At 44.4% G+C, this 22,051-nt stretch overlaps 1 protein-coding gene across 6 annotated transcripts in view; it reads left to right on the forward strand.

Moving 5' to 3' along the window:
- The first annotated feature begins 4,517 nt into the window (after positions 1-4,517).
- The window catches only part of MECOM (MDS1 and EVI1 complex locus), a 337,790-nt gene continuing 320,256 nt past the window's right edge, over positions 4,518-22,051 (forward strand). For 5 of the 6 annotated variants that reach the window (XM_056849692.1, XM_056849695.1, XM_056849697.1 and 2 more), the window contains exon 1: positions 4,518-4,734. The gene's annotated coding sequence lies outside the window, so the exon portion shown is untranslated. The remainder of the gene's footprint in view (positions 4,735-22,051) is intronic. The other variant, XM_056849700.1, reaches the window with a different exon arrangement.

The raw sequence follows: 22,051 nt of genomic DNA on the forward strand, positions 1-22,051 counted from the left end.
CCCCCCTTCTCCTGTTCCACACAGAAGCCCAGGTTACTGTTTAAACTGACCCCCAGCTCCGGAGAGGTGAAATCTCTGGCATCGGCTTTGGCACAGAGCTGCTCTATCATCTTCATCAGGAACATCCCAGCGCTGGCCGCGTGCATTCTTTCCTGCAAACATAACACATTTGTGCCGAATGCACACACACCGGTGTCCACCCTGATCTTTTAGTAGCAATTAACCTCTCCTTCAGGGTTTCCTTTGAAGCTTGCTCATGTTTTTATTACAAAATAGCAATGAGGGGTGGGTTTTTTTTAATGAAGGGAAATGTCTAAACTTCCAGGTTTCCTAATCTCGTCTATCCCCCCAGTCAGACATTGCAAATATATTACCCAGATCCTAACAGGGACAATTTTATGGTCTTAAAGAGTTCTGCTCCGAGTTCAAAACTACAACAGTTGTGTATGTGTATTTCCTTTCTGCGTTTGGGTTTTGTGGGGCTTTTTTCTTCAAGTGGAGATAAATTATGCTGATGGAGGAAATTAAGGATGCTTGCCTCCTAACATCTGTTTTCATCATGGTTGGGAAGCAAAACAGTTTTAGCGCTGGCAAGGACTTGCCTCCCCTTTACCAAGGTAGCAGGATGCTTTCTGCAAACAAAGAAAGCCTCTCATTAACAGAAAGTGTGAAGGAGCATTTCCCTCTGACTTGCGCCACCTTGGCGATTTGGAGCATATTTCGAAACACAGTTATGATCAATTAAACATGAATGATTACAGTCGCCCAGAAAACATTCTGCCCGATGTTTTCTCAATACTCACTTGCATCTGAACATTATTTTAGTGAAATGGAAGCAGTGAGATGTTTTCTTTCAGTGAGCTAAGGAAAGTACGGTATTCTTTTTAGAATGCAGGACAGAGGACATTTTTGGACTTAGCTGTAGGGTGGCGAACTGTGGGCTGGAAAATTTCTGGAGATTTGGAGGTTGAGCCTGATAAGGGTGGGGTTTGGGGAGAGGAGGGATCTCAGCCGCTATAATCAAGCTGACACCATATAGCATTACACAGAGGTGTACACACCTACATATTATATACTCAGTGCTACAAAGAACTGTAACATTGATGTCTTCTTTCTTTCTAACAGTTTTTTTTTGGGGGGGAGGAATCCAGTAGAGCTACCAAAGACCAAATAATACTGCTTTGGGGCCTATGGGCTGCCAGTTAGCCATCTAACTTGTACCTAACATGTCCCTCCTTTCCCTCACTGTTGAGATTTGATTAACTCTGACCCCTTCAGAAACAATATGACCACAGCTACAAAACTTCCTGCGTCACAATAGCTAAATCATCATCTATCAAATTGACCTAGCTTTCAGGGTTAGCATAAAATAAGGAAAGAAAGATCATATCTTGTCCTGGTTATTTATGGTATGATGAAAAAAACAAAATGTAAATTCAAGTCCTAGTTGTGTTTTTAATAGTCTGGAGGGTGATGGTAGTGGTGGAATTATTCCCAACGAAACTGATCACCAGAAGGTTCGAAATAGACAAATGGGGCTTTATTTCACACAACACATAAGGTTGGAATCAACAGGCACGTTCCACTAGTAGAATAGCCGATTGTGTCAGCGAAAGACGCCTTGCCGGGACAGAGGTACTTCCTTTTGTGGAACATCTGTGGGATCCAACTAGGGTTGCCAGCCCAGTCCTGTGGAGCTGTAGGGAGGCATGGACATGCAGATAGGTGTTATGCCATTGCTACAATGTCGCTTCTGGCATGCACCCAGAAGTGATGTCATTGTGTTGGGGTCACACGCTAGAGTTCTTTATTGTTTTACTCTGCAATGATGTCATTTCTGGGTTCCTGCTTAGATTTGCCAACCTCCAGGTACTAGCTGGAGATCTCCTGCTATTACAAATGATCTCCAGCCAATAGAGATGAGCTCCCCTGGAGAAAATGGCCGCTTTGGCAAATGGACTTCATGGCATTGATGTCCCTCCCCTCCCCAAACCCCGCCCTCCTCAGGCTCCACCCCAAAATCTCCAGGTAATTCCCAAACCAGAGCTGGCAACCCTATTCCTGCTAGAAGTGATGCCGTGGCATCTGTAGGTTGCTTATTTCCTCTCCATTTTTGTCACCCCACTCTACTGAACAGTAGCAAAGAACTTCGGCTGTTGGGGGGTGTGTGTCTTATGCCACAGTGGGAGACCTGGGAGACCAAGCTCCAACCCATAATCAGCTGGGAATTCTGGGCCACAAAAGGTGAGAATTGTCTCTAGCTTAGGTGTTTTGTTAAAAATAATAATAAGTCTATGAACACCTACCAGCCGTGACATTTAAATGGAATTTCCATGTTCAGAGGCAACGCGCTCCTGATTAACAGATGCTGGGTGAACAATGAGGTTCCTGTTGTTCTTATGCCCAGCTTTTGAGTTTCCCAGAAGCATCTGCTTGGTTGCTGTTGGAGACAGAATAGAAGATGCATTAGAGTTTTAATGTCAGCCAAGCATGGTTTTAATGTTGGCTTTTTTCAGCCCTTTTTTTGGGCTGAAAAACTCGGCTTATACGCGAGTATATACGGTAGCATGTGTTTCCTTTACATGACTTTTCAGTAGGGTAGCCAACCTCTAGGTAGTAGCTGGAGATCTCCTACTATTACAACTGATCTCCAGCCGAAAGAGATCAGTTGACCTGGAGAAAATGGCTGCTTTGCCAATTGGACTCTATGGCATTGAAGTCCCTCCCCTCCCCTCCCCCTCCTCCTCAGGCTCCGCCCCTAAAACCTCCCACCAGCTGCCAAGAGGGACCTGGCAACCCTACTTATCAGTGCACTAGTGACACTTTTCAGGGAGTAAGCCCCCGTTGAATAAACTTGAGTGTGCTTTGAGTTTGACTTGTTTAGGATTTCTCTCTCAACAACCTAAAGGCACTAACTTTAGCGAAGTGTGTGTGATATGCCATGGACATGGTTGTCCGCTTGTCTGTTTCAGCAGAATTTGGCGCTTCCATGGCGGTTACTGAACCACCTCAGTTTCACTGTAACTCTCTACGGCCATTTCTGCAGAACTGTTTCCCTGCGGTCACCCCCACCTACTGCTCCATTGCTTCATTTTGATTATGCATGCCTTTCCCGACCATCAGAGGTTGCCTCGCTCTCCCTCTTCTGCATGTTTTGCCCGCGTTTTCCAGATTCTTGCTAAGACAGTATCCGGAAAATGTCTGCAAAACACGCGGAAATGCGTGGGGAGAGCGAGACAACCTCTGTTGGTCGGGAAAGGCATGCATAATCAAAACGAAGCACTGGAGCAGTCGGCAGGGTGACCATGAGGGAAATGGCCCTGCTCTGTCGTAGGATTGCCATCCTCCCGGTGGGGCATCTCCCAGAATTACAACTGTAGTCTTGAGGACTAAAGAGATCAGCTGCCTTGAACAAAATGGAAGTTTTGGAGGGTGAACTATGGAATTTTACCCTCTGATGGCCCTCCCCTCCACATAGCCTATCCTTCCCAGGCTCCACTCTCAAATCTCCAGGAATTCCCCAACCTGGAGTTGGCTACCCTGTGGAATCACTTGCATTACTTGTTAGTATTATATCTGACTGGTGATTGCAATATCCCTTCTGCCATGCAAGAAGTAATGTATAAATAAGCATTTTAGCTTTGGCTGCGCAAGTCAAATCATAGCTAATCAGGTGAATGAATAACTATATTTTTTATTTGGATTCTTATATGTATTTTTGGTTGTATTCTCCCTCCCCGTGTTTCCAAATCAATAATACATATGTGCATTCTCTCAAAATTCCTAGCGCTAATCACCTGAAGAACATTAATTACAACTTTGAAACCACCAAGCTTAGAAGAAGAAGAGCTGGTTTTTATATGCAGACTTTCTCTACCACAAGGGAGACTCAAACCGGCTTACAATCACCTTCCCTTCCCCACAATAGACACCCTGTGAAGTAGGTGGGGCTGAGAAAGACTGACTAGCCCAAGGTCACCCAGCTGGCTTCGTGTGTAGGAGTGGGGAAACAAATCCAGTTCACCAGATTAGCCTCCGCCGCTCATGTGGCGGAGTGTGGAATCAAACCCGGTTCTGGAGAGTCCACTGCCAATCAAACCTGGTTAAGATTCCACTGCTCCAAACCACCACTCTTAACCACTACACCATGCTGGCTTACCTATATTACTATATGTAATAACCTATGGCTATACAATTTTGGGTGGGTAGCTATGTTACAATGTAGTAGAAGAATAACGTTTTTATCTTGTAGCGCCTAAGAGACCAAGAACATTCCCAAAGGTATAAGCTTTTGTGAGTCAAAGCACACTTTGTCCAATCTCTATATTTATTTTGTGCAAATAGTTCTCTAGCACATTCACTCACCTTGCTCTTAATGTTTTGGAATCCTTTTCAGACAACGAGTGCGTATATGAAAGCTTCCCTGAGATTCCTTTGGAAGAAACAACCGAAAATGGTGGCGAGCCAAGCGCGCTATCCCTCAGCCTCCACGAACAATCTTCTCCAGCATCTTCGAGCGAAGCCTTCACACCAAAGGAGGAGTCTCCTTACAAAGCTCCCATATATATTCCTGATGACATCCCAATTCCCTCCGAGTTTGAGCTTCGAGAATCTAATGTTACTGAAGCCGGATTAGGGATATGGACTAAAAGGAAGATTGAAGTAGGTGAAAGATTTGGGCCATATGTAGGAGAACATCGTCCAAGTCTCAAAGATCCCAGTCATGGATGGGAGGTAGGAAAAAATATATATTTTATGTGTGTGTTTTATATATATATAAACATTTTTGGTCTTGCATTTAGTCCGATTTGTTTGCTTTTAATTCTTCTCTGATAAAAGCAAAAAAAATTGAAAATAAAACTTGGAATATTTGGAGTACGTCAGGACTGATAACAGTGGATCCCATAATGCATTAATGAAAGGAAACACACTTATAGAAAGAAGTCTCCATGGGTTTCTCATTTTTCTTTGGCCCTTTGCAGATTCCGATGTCTTCTTTGAGCTAAATGAAGGAGGAGGGGGAGGAGAGAGGGGGAGGAGATTGTTATCTGAATTCGCCTTTGATAGTTCTGTGGAATTTTGGTTTTTGGTGATGCTTTGAGTGTGTTGCATAATAGAAGAAAAATAATGTATCCTACCATGAGAACAGGTGGCATCCATTTGTAAACTTTAATCATCAGGGTGAAGGGTGTTGTTTCCTTTTTGACCAGTGAGAGCAGTCTTACAAAGCCATGATATTTTGTGAATAAAACTGACGAATATGTTTTTCCCCCCACAATAATGTATGCTGTGTGGAAATTATTGTAAATTTGAAAAGAAGATGGAAAGCTTCTTTAGCAAGCCTCATTGGCAAAGAGGTACAGTTCCTTATCCTTTTGTGTGTGTGTGTGTGTGTGTGTGTGTGTGTGTAAAGTGCCATCAAGTCGCAGCCGACTTATGGCAACCCCTTTTGGGGTTTTCATGGCAAGAGACTAACAGAGATGGTTTGCTAGTGCCTTCCTCTGCTCAGCAAACCTGGTATTCCTTGGTGGTCTCCCATCCAAATACTAACCAGGGCTGACCCTGCTTAGCTTCTGAGATCTGATGAGATCAGGCTAGCCTGGGCCATCCAGAACTTCTTAGCATGTTATTGTAGTCATTGCTAGACATAGTGGTACACTTACAATCACCCTAGCAACACTGGCCTTAATTTATGCCACTGTAGCTCATGCATCAAAATGGCACTCCTGCACCCCATCCTGGAACTGTTAGCCTTCTTTATCCTTACTTCCTGGTCCTGTGACTTGTCAAGCCCTTGACAGACCCCTTTGGTTCCCCCTCATTTTTACATCTGTGATGGCCCATTGCTCCCACATGTAGTCTTCCAGTTGTCCAAATCATCCATGCCTCTCCTGTGACACAGCTCATGCACCCATGCTTTGGACCTGGGCTGCTCGTCTGCATCAAATTTTTGTCCTGATCTTCCTCCAAGGAGTTGATGGATCTTCTTCACTCATGCCAAACTATTGTTGGGCAGTTCTGGCTCTTCCTCCTTCTGCTCTTCCCTTTCCAACAAGAAAGCTTTGGTGGTGGGGACAATGATGACTAAGTGTCCTCTCCTCGAACGCTGCAGCTGTAGCTATTGCTGCTTTACATGCTGCTTTCTCCTATTGTTTTGGTTTTCTTCTCCATAGTCCTTCTCTTTCCTGACAGCAGCAAGCAGTATTTGGGAGGCAGGGAAGTACAATGATGATGAAAGTCCTCTCTCCAAGCTTCCTGCTGACCTGACTGCTGCAGCTTGCTTTTCCCAGCATCTGTCCTCACATCACCCACTGTTAGGGTTGCCAACCTCCAGGTGACACATGGAGATCTCCCGCTATGACAATTGATCTCCAGATGACCAAGATCAGTTCCCCTGGAGAAAATGGCTATTTTGGAGGGTGGACCCTATGGCATTATACCCTGCTGAGGTCCCTCCCCTCCCTAAACCCCGCCCTCCCCAGACTCTGCCCCTAACATCTCCAGGTATTTCCCATCCCAGAGCTGGCAAGCCTACCCACTGCTGTTGGGTGCACGTTTTTGCAGAAAAAGAACTCCTTCCACAACTTGCGGTGGTATCCCTGTCATCACCTCTGTCCCCTGACTGTGTTTCCTTTTAGAATAGCTCAGATAACGGTAAAACTCATTCGTTGTCTATTGCATATGTATAAAAGTCACTCTTTTATTGCTTCATTTCTTGATTCTGCTTATTTTTGTGTGGTAGAAAGGTTGTGCCTTCTTGGGGTAATCACCATACAGTTTCCTAGGGGGTCAGGCATTAAAGAGTGATACATCTAAATGGAAGTAAATGTCTCTTGTTCAAAAAATATATTTACCAATAAGTTTTCTCTAGACTTCTGATTTTTCTCTCTATTGGTTATTACTAATGTGATGGAGCTTAATTAAGGCTTGGCTTCTGAATTACCCTACTAACAAGGTAATTTAGCCCAACCAAACCCCTGTTAACATCCATTGGTTTTAAGCGCATGCTCAGCTAGGGTTGGCAGGTGGGTGGTTTTCTGTGCATTCCTAAGGAGAGTTACTATTTATTTTGTTTTATTTATTACATTTCTACCCTGCTCTCCCCAACCTGAAGGTTGGGCTCAGAGTGGCTTACACAGTCTAAAAACACAATAAAACAATAGCCCATTAAAATAGTTTAAAATACAATTTAAAATAGCCCAATAATGCCCCTCAACGGCGCCAAAACTCTAGAGACACAAATTTGTAATAAAATTAATCTAACCACACCCTAAGGTGGTATAAAAGGGGTGGTGCTCAGCAGCGGGGAAAGGGGGGGAAGGACTAGGGAGGCCAGTAATTATAATGAGAACCGTCGCTGGCCTCAACCATAAGCCCGGCAGAATAGCTCCGTCTTGCAACCCTTACTAAGGTTGCCAGGTCCCTCTTTGCCACCAGTGGGAGGTTTTTTGGGCGGAGACTGAGGAGGGCTGGGTTTGGGGAAGGGAGGGACTTCAATGCCATAGAGTCTAATTGCCAAAGCGCCCATTTTCTCCAGGTGAACTGATCTCTGTCGGCTGGAGATCAGTTGTAATAGCAGGAGATCTCCAGCCACCACCTGGAGGTTGAGTAAACAATAGTACAAGGCTCAAACACTCAAATAGCAAAGATGTATATTTGAAAGTTACAATGGTGAAAGTGCAGGAAGTGACAAAAAGGAAACTTAACACGAAATCTATTCACTAAGATCTAAAGGTCGATAAATATGATAAAGTCAATAAATATGTCTCAATAGAATCTTTAAAAGTTCATAATAAATATATTCAAATCCTTGCGTTGTGGAAACGGCAGTCAGGAGAAGGCGGAACGCGGTCCGGATGCCTTGCGTTTTCCCCGGCCCTCAGGGCGCAAGGCATCCGGACTGCGTTCCGTCTTCTCCTGACTTCCGTTTCCACAACGCAAGGATTTGAATATATTTATTATGAACTTTTAAAGATTCTATTGAGATATATTTATTGACTTTATCATATTTATCGACCTTTAGATCTTAGTGAATAGATTTCGTGTTAAGTTTCCTTTTTGTCACTTCCTGCACTTTCACCATTGTAAGTTTCAAATATACATCTTTGCTATTTGAGTGTTTGAGCCTTGTACTATTGTTTACTCAGCCATACTTTGTTAGTACTTGTGCATATTTATCTCAGCAGCACCACCTGGAGGTTGGCAACCCTAAGAGTTACTCTAGTCTAAGCCCATTCACTTCAATGGGCTTAGACTGGTGTAACTCTCCTTAGGAATGCACTGAATGGCGGGCAATTGTCTGCCAATCCACTTGGCTGCTCCGGAGTTGCAATCGTGTGCGCAGGTGGCCACACACACGCGATTAGGTCATATTAGATGTATTAGATATATTGCCACAGCTGCTTTAACACTCTAAATTGCCCCAACCCCACCCTCTAAAACCTTCCTATGCTTAGCCCTCCTACTGAAATTAATGGGACACAACAGCCCAGTGAGACACGGTTTGCGGTAAATATAATTAGGGTTGCAACGATAAACATGCTATATATTAGGTTTTATTAATAAAAATACCTGTTGTGTACATAAAGTAGACGTTCATATCTGGAAATATAATTGATTAATATTACTATTAATGACCAGAGTAATATTTGTAGGTGCACCAGCCTTATTTAGCCAATAGTGAATAAATGTATCCAGTTTGGAGAATGCATAGCTTCGAGTGGTTATTCTTTAAAATTGTTCTGTAGAAGAGACTCAGGAGAGTAGGTGGAAGGTTCTTAAGTGACAGTAACTGGAAAATTTAAACCAGAAACCATCGCTGTAAAATATTGTTGGGCCTCACAGTTTCCTAGCAATGTCCAATCCTGTCAATTGTGGTTGTTCCTGTACTCCACCTATGAAATATTTTGTGGGACAAAAATAATTTGTTGTGATGTACCGATGCCCCGGGTCATAGTTAGAGTGCTGTAGAGCGGCTTAAATGAAAAGCTATAAATTTGAATTTTATCTCAGTTTGTGGTTCTAACGCCGAGCATCATCTAATCAGGTATTGGTTGGCGGACGCACCGATCGAACAGAAGGTCACCGCGCAAGGGCACAAGGGCAAGCTTTTTTGCAGTTTGTCATGGGAGGTTTCAGTATTTACCAGCTGGCCAAACCTATGTTGAGGCCAAGTATGTGTAGTTCACTGAGAGAACTAGTAATTCTGGATCAACAAAAAAACAGATAATCAACAATTAGTACAGTTAAAGAGCACGACATTTGTGATTGCCCTGTTGTTTTCAATCTGGGAAACTTCATGGAGCCGCAACTTGAAAATGCTCTGAAGGAAGCCTTTACCCGCCTCTTTGGAACACATATAGTTTGCGCATTTTCACATGCACTCTGCTTAGAATCGCCAACCTCCAGGTACTAGCTGGAGATCTCCTGCTATCACAACATATCTCCAGCTGATAGAGAACAGTTCCCCTGGAGAAAATGGCCGCTTTGGTAATTGGACACTATGGCATTGAAGTTAGGCTTACCAGGTCACGTCAGTTGATCGGCGGGAGGTTTTCTGGGGTGCGCGGTGTGGGTGTGCGCCTGTCTTGATGCCCCCGTGCGCCTGCACGCCTACACCACTTCCGGTTTACTCAGAAGTGATTGGGATGCTCTCTCAATCTTGGCCGAAACTCTATGGAAACCATAGAGGTTCGGCTGAATTTGTTAGAGCGTCCACATCGCTTCAGGGTAAACCCTGAATTGACGTAGGAGCGACACACGTGCGCGTGTGCACGGAGTGCCCGCCGGCCCTCAGCTGGTCATCAGGCAGCCCGGTGGGTTGGCGATAGTTTACCTGCCACCACCAGGCACTTGGCAACCCTAATTGAAGTCCCTCTCCTCCCCAAACCTCGCCCTCCTCAGGCTCCACCCCAAAAACCTCCACCCCAAAAAGAGGGACCTGGCAGCCCTAACTCTGCTGCAGCTTGTTGAACATGCTGGTTCCTTCTGTATTGTGTGGTTTTAAAGATTTACTTATCATGTACAAGGACACAGAGTTTATCCCCATTGGTTTCTGCATGCTTTGTATAGTGGATGTGAAGTATAAAAAAAGAAAATATGACATAAAATAAGGGTGAACTGCTTGTACCGTATATTGGAGGGCTGTGGAGACTTGGCCCTGTTTTAATTAATAATTTCCCCACCCCACTGCAAGGTCTTGGGCTGCTTTAAAAGAAAAAAAGAAGTTACATGACACTGTTTAAGATATATGAAATGCAAATGCCATCTACCAAATGCAAGCCTGGACAGGAAGAACTGCTCTGACTTGTACTTTGGCAGTTAACTAGAACAGGGGTGGCCAACTGGCAGCCCGTGAGATGACTTTATCTGTCCTCCAAGAGTTTTTGTAAGAAGGCAGCATCACTTTCTTTGGATGCTGCAATGCTGAGCAGAACAGTGTCACTCAATGAATTTTATTCTTTGCCCATTACGGGCAACAATGTCACAGCCAAGAGGAGGCGGAAAACAGCAGGATTGCCCTGTTGCCAAATGGCGGTTAAGGGAAGTTCCCAATGCCTCCACTACCAGCATGGTGGAGTGGTAAGAGTGCTGGACAAGGATGGAGAGAAACCTTGGTTCAGTTCTCCAGTCAGATGGGAAGCTCACTGAGGGAATTTGTTACAGTTACTCTCTCTCTCTCCCTCTCCCTCTTTACTTAACCTACCGCACAGGGTTGTTGTGAGGGCAAAATGAGGAGGGGAATCATTACACTGACCTGAGCTCCTTTGAATAGGGTTGAATAAGGTTGAATCTGGGTTGGGAAATACCTGGAGATTTTGGGGTTGGAGCGTGAGACTACAATGCCATAGAGTCCAATTGACAAAGCAGCTATTTTCTCCAGGGGAACTGATTTATATCGCATGGAGATCAGTTGTAATAGCGGGAGATCTCCAGCCACCACTTGGAGGTTGGCAACCGTACCTTTGAAGGATGTTGGGTAAAAATCAAATGAATCAATCCTCCTAAAGGAGAATAGCACCAACTCTTTTGGATATGATGACAACGTCCCCTGAGGAAGTGCACCAGTGAACCTGCCCTCAAGCCTTTGGGTGTATAGCAATGAGAATGAGGTAGGAGCTGTACCAGCTGTTCCAGATATTCTCCAGAACCCATCCCAAGGGACATATTGAGTGCAGACACATCATAAGAGAAGGTGAATGAGCCCAGCTTTTTGGGATGGTTGTGTGTATCACCCTTCTGGTGTGGAATGCAATGAAGCAATCCTGGTTTAAAACTCATTCTAGTTAACTGTGTCCTACAAATGCAGGCATGTAGCTTAACTAGAGTTGTCTGGGATTCTAAATCTAGGATTCTAAATCTGGATTAAGCCCTAAATCTGGATTAAGACACATGCCTGCATTTGCATATGACCAGGTCTCCTTCTTTGCATTCCTTATGGACAAGAGGACTGAGGCACCGGTGAGCCCAACAATGAGCTTGGTTCATGCACATTCAGGCTTAATGTTGACTTGACATGATCTCTGAATGCAGTCTTGAGTGTGTTGTAGTGGTTAAGAGCGGTGGACTCTAGTCTGAAGAACCGGATTTGATTCCCTGCTCCTCCACATGAGGAGCAGACTGTAATCTGGTGAACTGAGTTTGTTTCCTTACTCCTTCACATGAAGCCTGCTAGGTGACCTTGGGCTAGTACAGTTCTCTCTGAACTCTCTCAGCCCCACCTACCTCACAAGGTGTCCGTTGTGGGGAGAGGAAGGGAAGAAGATTGTAAACCGGTTTGATTCCCCTTTAAAGGTAGAGAAAGTCAGCGTATGAAACCCCCTCCCCTCCCCCCTCCCCCTCCTCTTTCTTCTTCTTCTTCCCAAAGCATTTGTCTCTCATTCACATATATTTTTGCAGTGCCCTTAAAACAGGTTAGGTATACATCAGAAATTGTAATATATGAACCGAACCTTTAGAATTCTAAAAATGCAAATGATAGGAGGCAGAGAAGATAACTTTTCAGCTTCGAGGTTATTTAAGTTTTAGTGGAATGGGATGAGACAAAATGAAACTTGTTTAAGCTACAGAGGTTCATACAAGTGAGTGAGTGAGAGAGAGTGATTAGCTACAGTTATTTATAGCAGACATTGACACAAAATAATACATTTAATTTACTAAGGCCCCTTGAGGTTGGCACATTAGTCTCCCCCCCAAAATATTCATAAGTATGAATCATCTTCTGAAACAATGCTAGAGCCTGGCTCGCATAACTACTAGCATTTATCATGCTACAAATGTTATTTGTTCCCATCAACCAAAAACTTGCTTGTCCAAGTCCCACTGGAATGAGATGAGATTGTACAAAACCACACTTCCTTTTCCTGCATATGCTGACATTGGGGCAGGGAAGCTTTGGGTCAGTTTGGAGTGCTAGAGCAGCCTAAAATGGGACCTGGAAGCCAGTACCACAGGAAAAAAAACCAGCATGTCAATTTCGTGGGCAGAGGGGATGAACAGAGGGAATGAGACCATGAGGCTGTAATATGGGAGGGGACATAACAAGAGGGTTAGTTAGGTAAGTGGACAGAAATGTAAAATATCCTGGGAAGCTCAATGACTGGAAGTAAGGGGGCAAATGTGTGGAGTATCTATCTATCTATCTATCTATCTATCTATCTATCTATCTATCTATCTATCTATCATCTATCCTGCTCCTCCCTGGCCAAGGTCAGGCTCACGGTGGCTTACATTGAATATATATCTAATAGCAACCTGTGGCCCCCATCTGCGGATACCTAAATCCATGGATTGGGACCACACTGACGCTAAACATTTTTTTGTTGTTGCAAACTTGGGGTACTCCCCAGGTTTGCAAATAAATCTGATAACTTAAAAACATACATTGTGCAAGATAACACACTTACCTGTTGAACTGGCATTGGCAGCCACTGCAGGGATCTATTCTGGGCCCTGCCAGCATGCTGGAGAATGCCAGGAGCTGCTCAGGGCTGGCTGCCATAATGGTGGATTCTAGAAGAGGCTCCGGGCTCGGCTGTGGTGGTGGCGAATCCTGGGATAGGCTCCGAGTTTGGTGGTGGCAGACACCAGAAAAGGCTGTGGGCCTGGCCGCTGGAGTAGAGCCTTCTGGGAGCCGTTCCGGTCCCGTCAGTGACGGTGTCTGGGAGCAGCTCTGATCCCAGAGCAGCTCCCAGTATCCTCCACCGTCGCAACCAAGACATAAATGGAGCTTAAGGGGGGCTGGAGCAGCAATGGTGGGGGGGGGGGGAGAGATAGGATTGTTGCAGGCTTCACACTTTCCCTACTCTAATAGTTAATCGTGGACTGGAAATAAGGTGAGCCCCCTCCCCCAAGTACAAATGTTGTCAAAGCAGTTATGGCTCTCCACTTAAACATGGGGATGTGTCTATTTGTGTGTGTGTTAAGTGCCGTCAAGTCTCTTCTGACTCATGGCGACCCTATGAATGAAAGTCCTCCAAAATGTCCTGTCTTTGACAGCCTTGCTCACATCTTGCAACTTGAAGACTGTGGCTTCCTTTATTGAGTCCATCCATCTCTTGTTGGGTCTTCCTCTTTTCCTGCTGCCCTCAACTTTTCCTAGCATGACTGTCTTTTCCAGTCTATTGTGTCTATTCACTTTGAGTGAAACAAAACCGGAGGAAAAAAAGATTGCATCTGAAGATGTTTATATACTTGGTTGTCTCTCTGTTCTCTCAAGAGAAGATGAGAGTGAAGAGTGTGGGTGACCACAGCAGCAGCAGCAGAGGGAAGGGATATTCTCCTTTCTCTGTCATGAGTTCATCTGCTTGCATTCTCTCACTCACATTTCTTTTGGAGAAGTTGTGCAGGAATGATGCAGACTGTGGCCATTCACTTGTTCATTTAGATCAGTGTTGGCTGGTGCCATGGAGCCCATGTGCATCACAGTGGAAACCACTGAGCTGCAGGTCCCTCGTGTAGTTCCTAACATATAATTAGGCTGTAAGGCCGCTTTAGGGTTGCCGACCTCCCGGTGGTGGCTGGAGATCTCCTGCTATTACAACTGATCTCCAATTCACCTGGAGAAAATGGATATCAGTTCACCTGGAGAAAAATGGCCGCTTTGGAAATTGGACTCTATGGCATTGAAGTCCTGCCCCCTTCAAACCCTGCCCTCCTCAAGCTCCACCCAAAATCTCCAGGTATTTCCCAGCCCGAAGGTGGCAACCCTAGGCCGTTTCCACATGCAGCTTTTGCTCCATTTTCTTGTCTGAACTAGTGTGTGTGTGTGTGTGTGTGTGTGTGTGTGTGTGTGTGTGTGAGGGGGAGATTGAAACACCCACACATCATCCACTTTTTGTGTTTCTCCCCACTTTGCTGAGATCTTTCCCAAATCTAGTTTGGTATAATAATTTGGGAATGAGAGCAGCCATTTGTACGCTATATGAAGTATTTTGGCAGGTCCTCTCCACATCAGTCCTATTTTTCTCGCCATCCCACCCCCTAGTGCATCACCAGAGTGCTTTTGTGGGGTTGAGGGGTGGGAGCTATAGCGATATGTTAGCTATCAAACATAATTTGGCTTCTTGACACTTTTGGATTGCTAGAGCATTACCAAAGGTTACTGACATATTGTTATAGTTTAAAGTGGATTTTGGTGTTGTTTGAGAGAAAAGTACAAACAAATACTAGTGTTAAGCAAATGGTTTGGTAAAAAGATACTTCCCAGCTTTTCCTGAGGGTTAGCAGGAACAGATCCACTGTTATTGGTAGATAATGCAAGAATCTGTGTGCCTAATTAGCAGAAGTTTGCATGCAGATTAGCCTGTTCAGATTTGAGGAACTGGAATACGATGATCCCTATACCCGTGGTTCTTGGATTCAGGAGCAAATTTGATACTATGCCAGCAACATCTGAAGCATGCCTAAACTTATGGTTGCTTTTATATTGTGTGATAAGTGCCATTGAGTCGCTTCCGACTCATGGTGACCCTATGAATCAATGTCCTCCAAAATGTCCTATCTTTGACAGCCTTGCTCAGGTCTTGCAAACTGAGGGCTGTGGCTTCCTTTATTAAGTCAATCCATCTCTTGTTGGGTCTTCCTCTGCTGCCCTCAAATTTTCCTAGCATGACTGTCTTTTCTAGTGACTCTTGCCTTCTCATAATGTGACCAAAATACGATAGTCTCAGTTTAGTCATTTTAGCTTCTAGGGTCAGTTCAGGCTTGATTTGATCTATAACCTACTGATTTGTTGTTGTTTTTTGGCAGTCCACAGTATCCGTAACACTCTCCTCCAACACCACATTTCAAAGGAGTCGACTTTCTTCCTGTCAGCTTTCTTCATAGTTCAGGTTTTAAATTGCATGTGGTTAAAAAAAAGGGGGGGGGAAAGGAGGCATAGTCCTGCAAGGGGCAAAGTTTTCCAAGTCTGCTTCATTCCTCCTTCTGGAGAAATAGCTTGGGTCAGTTCTGTTACCAGAAAGACACGATTGACACTTCCCCATGGTACTCCAGTAATCACATAGAAGAGGCCAATCAATGGCTTAATTAGTTCCCATATAGGCACAGGGGCAGGGGGAACATAATAAATACCATCCTAAAAGCTATCTCTTTCCTTTTTAAATGGGCTCATACAGTCCTAGGGTGGGAAGGGCTTTATAGGCCATCCAGCCCCAAACCTTGCTCAGTGCAAGAAATCTAAATCTAGAGCATTCCTAAAGACCCCCCTCCCCTCATTGGCTCTGTTGATGAGGTGTTCTTACTATTTCGATGTTTCTCCTAACGTTTAACTGAAATCTACCCTCCTGTAACTGAAGCCCAAGAGCGCTAGCCTTTTCCTCTGGCGCGGCAGAGAATAAGAGTTTGCCTTCTTCCCAGTGAACTGTGCTACATCTGATTGTAAAACAGTGTTAGCTGCAGAATTTAAACCATAATAATATAAAAACATTTTATAGGCATCAGATTTTTGTAGCCAAAAGGGCGATCTTAGAAAGAAAATTCCTAGCAAACCAATTACAACCAATGGTTTAAGCCAAACTACAGCAACAGATTCAAATGTCATTTTTGCTGGAGAAGGGACAGAGTACAAAAGAGCCTGACAGAAGGAAGGGGATATTCTAACACTCAATGAAAAGTTGGCTAAAGACCAAATCCTCACAATTGTTTGTTAACAGAAGTATGTAAATATTCTTCAGCTCCTTAGGAAGATAAATATACAAAAGCTTAAAATGTGTGTGTGTGTGGGTCGATGGGTGGATAGAATAATCATAAAACTGAATTAAAGAAAACTGACAAACAATCGTAATTCTTCCCATTAAATAAAAGCATGATAAAAAAATTTATTACGCAACGACACATTATGAAAGGCAGGATTTGAAGATGAGTTCCTTGCTTTAAGTACAGTAGATGCCATTAAGGAAAACAGTCAATATGTCACGAAGCCACAGCCTGTAAAATTAAATTGATTTGGTAAATGTAAGTAAGATAGATCTGTTTGCTTTCATCATCAATTTCGAGGGGGTGAACAGGTGATGTCACCAACCTGGGAGCGATAAAGATGCAGGACCATCTGGAAAGCCAGATGATGGATGGGCAACTGCTTTTGGATAGTGACAGTGCTGTGGCACTTTGTCACTTGGGATGCAGTACTTAATAACTTTTCAATACCATCATAATAAATTTCACTGCCTTATTAATATAGAAATGGTGAGTTATTACCATGATGGCCATTGTAAATAACGAGAGATGCAGCTGTCAAAAGCTGATTGTTCCGGCGTGTTTCCTTAAGCAACGCAATTGACTCAGGATATTCAGCGCATGTCTGTACTAAGCGGAGTTTATTGGTCTTGTCAAAAGAGAGACGGGGGGGGGGGAAACCAAGGGTTTAAAACTTATTTAAAAAACGATATTGTCCCAAATAAAATCATATTTAAGACATTCACTGACTTTTTCCTCGAAGAGATGTAAAAGAGGATGCTAAATCATCTTCAGTAATGTCCTTTAGTGTAAAATAATATCTATGGACCCTAATATGCCCCTTCCTAACCAAAACAGAACATGTCTTTCAGACGGTTTAGGGTATTTGTTCACTCATCACAAAACTGAGAAAAGGAATGAAATATCCGCTTTTCATTAACTGGTTGCCTTTGATAAAAAAAACCTGCCGTTCTCTCAAATTGAGCAGGAGGGGAGGAAAATAATTGAACAGATGTAGCTAATAGCACCCAACGACAAAGAAATATGGGTAAAATTATAGCCATGTGTCACGAAATAGTGGGCAGGAAAGATCATCTGGGTGTGTTTGATGAAAGCCGAGGACTGCTTCATGACACGGACATCAGCCCGACGCCTTGAAAGAAACAAAATGTGTAGATAGATGGAAGGGGGAAGATGAATGACCCAGATCCATCATTTAGCACTATTCAGCTTGTTATGCCATTGTTCCCTAGGAAGATAATTAAATCACTGATGTCTTTCTTATTTGTTGAAAGGGGGGCCCAAACTTGTAAAGAATATCAAAAGCACCTCAAACATATTATTATTATTATTGTGTGTGTGGAAACCCCCCCCCCCCCAGAATATTGACTTCGCTTTTCAGACTCGGGCATTGTGAGCCTTTAATTAAATGTCTTTTCTTAGCATTTCTGTAACCGCTGAAAAGAGAGCCAGCAGTCTATTAACAGGCAATAAAGTTCAGGAAGCCGACAACTAGTTTCTTGGGTCAGAGGTGAAAACTGCATGCAAAATGAAACAAAGGTGTGTTTTGATGGCTCAACAAGCAGTGAAGAGACAGAGCGCAAGGACGCATTGGGAGAGTGTGACATTCTTAAAGAGAAGCCCAGGGAAGAACCCGCCTCGTTCAGTCAATTTCCAGTGAAATCTAACCAACAATGGCATCCGCTGTTCTTTCCAGCCGGAGGGTTGGCCTGGGGACGCATTGACAAAAATATCAAGTAGCGCTCCTCCCCGCTGCATAACACCCCTACCAGAACTAGGAATTCCTGGCCCCTGCTCTGCCATCCCGACTATCCCTGGGGTTTGTTAGGCCCCAACAGGGGCCTCTGCCCCACCTCCCCCACCCCATTCCCACAGCTGCCCCAGATGGCTCCTCCCTGATACCCAGCTGGCCTTTCTTCTTAACGTCCTTTCCCATCACGCATTGGAACGAGGATGCGCATCTGTCTTTATGAGATGGGCTACTGCCGGATCTCATTTTGAAAATTCAGAATGTGATTGTTTGGAGGGGGAGTACTTGCAAATGCCTTAAAGGTACAGAATCATAAAAGACGACATCTTCCTCCCATAAATGTAATATTATACCACGTAGAGCTATAAGGAAGCAGGGGGTCTTGTGTCTAATGGGCTTGCAAAGGTTTTTCTTATTTGCCTTATATCCCAGTCCTATGCAGTGTGGCACTAGGGTTTCCAACCTCCAGGGTCTAGCTGGAGATCTGCTATTACAACTGATCTCCAGCCGTTAGAGATCAATTCATCTGGAGAAAATGGCCGTTTGGCAATTGGATTCTATGGCATTGAAGTCCCTCCTCTCCCCAAACCCCGCCCTTCTCAGGCTCTGCCCCTAAAACCTCCTTTCAGTAGCGAAGAGGGACCTGGCAACCCTATGTGGCACTGACTTGGCACAAAGAATCCTGTACCAGCAAAATGCCACCACCTGAATTATTGAGCTAGTTTGTGGAAGCCAACTCAGTGTGTTAGTGTGTTCACTACACAGCAAGCAGCATTGCCCATTGTGGCAGACTGCAAAGTAGTTTTGGAAGGTCTGACGCGGACATGATGGGAGAAAGACTGCGGACTATGTCTGCGTGGTCGCCCCAAAGATTTCTGCTGTTCTTTAAAAAAAATAAAATGAAGCTTTTTAGCCTAAGCTGTTCTTTTTGATTGTCTGGCAATAGAGAAACACCACCCGCATTTGTTTTATTGGGCAAAGTTATGTGACTCCTTTCTGCCTAATAAAGGCCCTTTAGCTGACTTATATAAATTACAATTTTTAAAACTCTCTAAAAAAGAAAGAAAGTAGCCATTAAAACCATTGAGTCAACGATGATAAAAATTAGGAGAAACGACAAAGAAAACAGAACACAGCGGCAGAAGCGGCAAAAGAAAAACAGAAAAAAGAGAAAAAAGGAAAGCCCTCTGGAACAAAATAATCCTGCTCTTCAAAAACGCAAGAGGAACCTGGCAGTAAGGAAGTCCATGTTCCTCGAGACATGTAACTTTGGAAGGCTGAGGTATTTGAGGCAGGCAGACATGTAAAGATCTTAGCGTGTGGGAAAGTTCATTTAGTGACGGGCGTTCCCTTCTCTGATCTCTGATATTTCTCGACCAGAGGTCTGCAACCTATGGCTCTAGAGCCAAACGTGGCACAGTATAGAACCTAATATGGCTCTTTTAAAAAGAACGTTTAAAGCCTTTAAAATATATTGGGTGTGGGTGGGTGGAATTCGTAGATAACCAGTATGTGAATGGAATGGCTGGCAACGATTTTTATGGGACTGAAGGGCCACTTACAGATGCTTGGCAGAAAAGGAAGTGATAGAGGTGAACAATTATCAAGTGCACACCCTGGGCGGATTTATACCAGTGCATTAAAATAGGGGCGTAGTAGGATGCTCCTGTGAATATTTATTACTTATTTTGAGCCCTTCTGTGTGCCGCTTCCTAATAAAGGACTCGAGACAACCAGTGTTGGGGATTTTTGTGGATTATCAGGCAACATGTCAGTTATCGGTAATGTTATGCTATGTATTTTCAGTGATGCAAAAAGAGGCTAATCCCTGCCCCCCCCCATATGACAAGTGACGTCTGTGCGATCGCACACACTGAAATGCAGTACAATTCTTTCACAGGCAAGATCTCACAAGATGACCTCATGAGATCTCAAGATGCCCTTTTTGATTATCAAGGCAAAACGTCACAACAGTGGGGCATCTGCCACTGTGAGGGTTTCCTTTACCAGTCCAGAAAGTAACACTCATGGCAGTGACAACAAGGAAGGAGAGTGGAGAAGGAGAAATGGGGAACAAAGTAGGGAGCAATCCAAGGGCCAGTAGGGAGAGGAATTGGGGAAGAAGAAAAAGAGTTGGTTTTTATATGATGACTTTCTCTACCACTTAAGGAAGAATCAAACTGGTTTACAATCACCTTCCCTCCCCCTTCCCACAACAGACACCCTGTGAGGTAGGTGGGGCTGAGAGAGCTGTGACTAGCCCAAGGTCCCCCAGCTGGCTTCATTTGGAGGAGTGGGGAAACCAACCCAGTTCACCAGATTAGCCTCCCCCGCTCATGTGGAGAAGTGGAGAATTAAACCCTGTTCTCCAGATCTGAGTCCACCCCTCCAAACCACCGCTCTTAACCACTACATCATGTGGCACTACACCATGCTGGAAAGGTTGCAAGGGCATGAAAAAAAGTTCAGGCAGTTGGTGATGGGGAGCAAACAAGCGAGTGATACAGGGAGGACCAGAGCAAATGGAGGGAAGGAGGTTGGGGAAATGAAACTGGAACAAGAGCCGGGGAATGGGATTGCCAAGTCCCTCTTCGCCACTGGCAGGAGGTTTTGGGTCAGAGCCTGAGGAGGGCGGGGTTTGGGGAGAGGAGGGACTTCAATGCCATAGAATCCAATTGCCAAACGGCCATTTTCTCCAGGTGAACTGATCTCTATCGGCTGGAGATCAGTTGTAATAGCAGGAGATCTCCAGCTAGTACCTGGAGGTTGGCAACCCTAATGGAGAATCAGGGGCCAGCGTGAGGTGTAGATATTTTCCTTTCCCCAGTAGTCCTCATGTGTCCTTCTCATGTTGGGTTATAATGGAGAAAATCAAAGGACTTTTGTGGTATGGTGGCAAAACATGGCCTTCCCCTTGATGCAGAAGTCACCTGTTTGGGGCAGAGGGCAGATTCAAGGATGTGATCCATTTTTGCGTATCCAATAGAAGTTAGTGGAAACCTTTAACTTTTGTTGGAGAAAGTAAATGCTGTCCGTTCGACGGGGACTTTGCGGGTCATAAATAGCTGTTTTTCCAAGAATTTCTTTCTGCTGCCTTCCAGTGCATTGTATAGTTATGCGGATCCATGGTTTTATTTCAACAATGCCATCTTAAGCAGAGTTACCGCTTGAACTCCATTGAAGTCAATGGGTGTAACTCTGCTGAGGATAGCACTGTGAGTTGGCTTGAATGTTAGGTCAATTCACACACACCCCTTCAAGGTTTTGGAGGAGGTTGAAGTACTAGGTTGGATTTTATACCGAACACCAGCTTTTATTTTTTATTTTTTTAAACCACCAGATACACATTTACAGTCCTCTGAAAGACTTGATTCGGGCTCCGTCTCTGCTTATGTCCAAATCAACGAGGTCAAGTTTTGAACCCTTAAAACAAGGGGGCACTGGTTGTCCAATAGCCAAGAAGACAGTAACTGCAGCGAGAATGCATAAGGCAATTTGAACTGATTGAAATCAGGTTGCTCATTGATGTACTTGGGATAAAATTCAGCTGGAACCTCATTGAAATAAATAGCATTTGCTCAAAAGTGGGGTGGCTCTGTGCTGTGTTGGCTCCTGTACATCCCTGCCTCCAAATTCCAAGCTGCTAAGCCTAATTGGGTCACTTCATGGTGAGATTCCACTGCCTCCTATATATATTTTAAGTCCAAAAGTTGTTCAGACCTCCTCAGTTTCCAGCTGAAACTGCCGCAGATGCTCACATTGGGTTGGGTTGAGTGGTCAGTAAGTGCAAGGCTTGTGAGCAGTGATCCATGTGATAGTCGCCTCCAGGCTAGATTACTGTTAACCCACTTTACGTGGGACTGCCCTTGAGATTGCTCCGGTAAACTCCAGCTGATCCAGAATGCAGCAGCGAGGGCCCTTATGGGGACCCCGCGGAGAGCACCCAACCAACTGGTGCTTGGGCAACTGCAGGTGGAGTACTGGATCAAGTTCAAGGTGCTGGTATTAACCTTCGAAGCCCTACATAGTCTGGGACCATTGTATCTGCAGGACCGTCTCTCATGGTATGCCCCTCAAAGAGCAAATAACAACCTGCTATTGTTC

The sequence above is a fragment of the Euleptes europaea genome, chromosome 5 (genome assembly GCF_029931775.1).
Source record: "Euleptes europaea isolate rEulEur1 chromosome 5, rEulEur1.hap1, whole genome shotgun sequence".
NCBI classification, from domain to species: domain Eukaryota; kingdom Metazoa; phylum Chordata; class Lepidosauria; order Squamata; family Sphaerodactylidae; genus Euleptes; species Euleptes europaea.